General features: G+C 36.7%; 1 protein-coding gene across 1 annotated transcript in view; it reads right to left on the bottom strand.

Annotated features, from left to right (window-relative positions):
* LOC118337638 (LARGE xylosyl- and glucuronyltransferase 1-like) overlaps window positions 1-2,769 on the bottom strand; it is a gene marked incomplete in the record, with an annotated part of 118,997 nt that overhangs the window by 114,787 nt on the left and 1,441 nt on the right.

Below are 2,769 nucleotides of genomic sequence, written 5' to 3' on the forward strand. Positions count from 1 at the left end.
CATCTGTGTTGATCTGAGAATCCACAGATGTTGATGGCCGGACTCCAGAGCCGGCTGGCAGGCTGACCCATATTCCACTGCCAGTCATCACCGTTTTTCCCCCTTGTAATCTACTGTTTCACAACTCCAGTACGGTAGGTGGCAGCAAACGTGACCCTTTTAAAGTTTGGGATTGCCAGGCTGCCCCGGCCGTGTCCAGCCAATTAACACCTTTAAAAAAAAAAAAAAAAAAAAAAAAGAAAAATAGAAGATAGAAAAAAAAAGTAGCAGCAGCAAAGCGACGGGTTCAAAAGACCATAGGGAAAAACTAAATATGGATAAACGGCGGTTAAAAAAAAAAACAGAAAGAAACAAGGGCGGGCTGAGAAGGCGAGAAAAAAAGTGACATTTTAGGAGAGGTGAAAGCCGCGATAGAGCATATAATTTGATAACAACAGTATTAAAAACTATAATGCCTCTATTAAAGGTAATTGTTTTGCGTCTTGCACGTCTATTCAGAACAACAGCGCAAGACCTCCAGCATTGCGAGGTTTTTGGCCAATGTCGTACACAACTTTCTCGATATTGAAGCTCCAACAGTTTCACGTTATAGTTATGTAGTGAGAAAAGTATGGTTAGGATATTTAGCAGCAATCCCTTTCATAGAAACTTTGATGGTGTGAACTTCTGGCAGTTCTGTATTTGCTCAGTGTGGAGAGCCTGGCTGTTTAAGTTTATTTCTTATTTCTTTAGTTTAAAGACCCCTGCAAAATTGGGGTTCAACTTTAAGTATCTCCCTCTACAACATTAAATATCTGATGAAGATGGAATAACATCGAAAGTATCGTTTAACGCTGGTTATGTCTGCTTCAACCAGTCTGCGTGGGTTAGTTCATCACAATATTGCGCGTCGCAGGGACCCAACAACCCACCAACTGCTCATCAAGATTCTGTCATTCAATTCATTCTGTTTTCTGCATTGGAGCGTACATGGACTGCAGCTCCACCCACTTGGCAAACCAGGGTGAGAAGCAGGCCTCAGAGGAAAAAACTGAAATACTGGAAGATCTCTGATAGAGACAACTCCAAGAGCACAACATATTGTGGTCTGTGGGACTTGGCTTGGAAACTGGAGGGTTGCCGGTTCAGTGAAAATAAATGTTAAATCATGACTCATTACACAAAAGAACATTAAGTCACGTTAATTTAGTTAGTTACAGTCTCACCAACATGATAATTCGCTAATTTTGTATGTTTTATAGTCATAAACTGATTCCCTATGGGCAGCTGGAATGTTGGTCCAACAAAATAAGCAGACTGAAGACAATTAGTCAATGAATCAATCAATAGAAAGTGAATCATTAAGTCTTTCTCAAGAAGAACCGTAAACATTCACTGTTTCCAAGGCTGTTTTTCTCTTTATATTTTTAAACACTGATTACCTTTGGATTTTAAATTGCTAGACAAAACAAGCAATCATGACATCACATTTGGCTCTGGGAAATTGTGAAGACAATAATATTGGTAATAATAATCATTGGTAGCAGCCTACTCTGGGATCTTGCAGTCGTTACATTATATATAATGAGATTATATAAATAATACTGGTGCATTACTTCTCACATTTTGAGACTAAAGGCTTAATTAAATAATCACTGATGACATCACCATAAGCTGCTGCCCTATGGTGTGGTTATAATTTCCGGTACATCCCCAGCTTAGGAACATCAGGTGGAAGCAGCCATTACAACCCAATCAGGACACACCAATACAGCCCAGTGAAAACAATGCATCTCCAAATGTGGTGGTTTTGAATTAATTAAATGTTCCTTTATGGTCTTAAAAATGTCTCCTCCTCATTATCCAACATAAGCTATTTTAAAATCTGTTTAAATATCTGAAACATACAAGGCTGGATTCCTTAGCTTGTATGTGTTAAAAGTATTTTTAGGATTTTAAGAAATTATCAGGCTCAGCTGATGGGGCACGATAATGGAGTAATTTACTCAAAGGAACACATAATATGAGGTTTTAATCACTGATTCCTGTTTCTGCACAAATCCTACGCAGGTTTAAGGGTTGTCGGTGATAACAAACGATGACGTTTTTCACACTAGCTCAAAAGCACTTTGTTAAGAAACTGTTGTGCATGTTATCCATTTGTTTGTGAAAAGCAGTTTGTGTCACAAAGTCCTCCTCAGTCAATGCAATGTGTAAGAGGCAGCAGTGGATAACTCTACATTATTGTATCTTTATAATAAAGTCGTAAAAAGATTTTTTTCAAATTATAGTAAGTTGTGAATACTTATATACACTTAGTATTTTACTTCTGGGAGAAAAACATAATTAAGTTCGGGGAACTGGTCATTTTAGGTTGTAGTAAGGCAAATAGTTGATTTACAGTAATCAACTCATTTACGTGTATCTGACCAAAAGCTAAAGTTATTCAAAACTGTGAACTTGATGTAGTGTACACTATAATGCAATATGCTTAATAAAATTGTTGAAACAGATTATATGCAAAATTTTAAATAACTCAAACTAACTTGTAAGTTGAAAAACATTATTGATCAAGTACCTTTAGTTTAAGTCAAATTTCAAATCAGTTTCAACAATGTTTTAGTTAAATTAACTAATCTGGTTTCACTGTAGGAAGTGGACATTGCGATTTTCACAGGACAGCAATTCAATTAAATTTTATTTGTATAGCGCCAAATCATAACATTGGTTATCTCAGGACACTTTTCAAATAGAGCAGGTCTAGACCGAACTCCTTATAACATTTACAGA

This window comes from Morone saxatilis, unplaced genomic scaffold (genome assembly GCF_004916995.1).
Source record: "Morone saxatilis isolate NCDOM2014 unplaced genomic scaffold, NCSU_SB_2.0 Contig10, whole genome shotgun sequence".
In the NCBI taxonomy this organism is placed as follows: Eukaryota; Metazoa; Chordata; class Actinopteri; family Moronidae; genus Morone; species Morone saxatilis.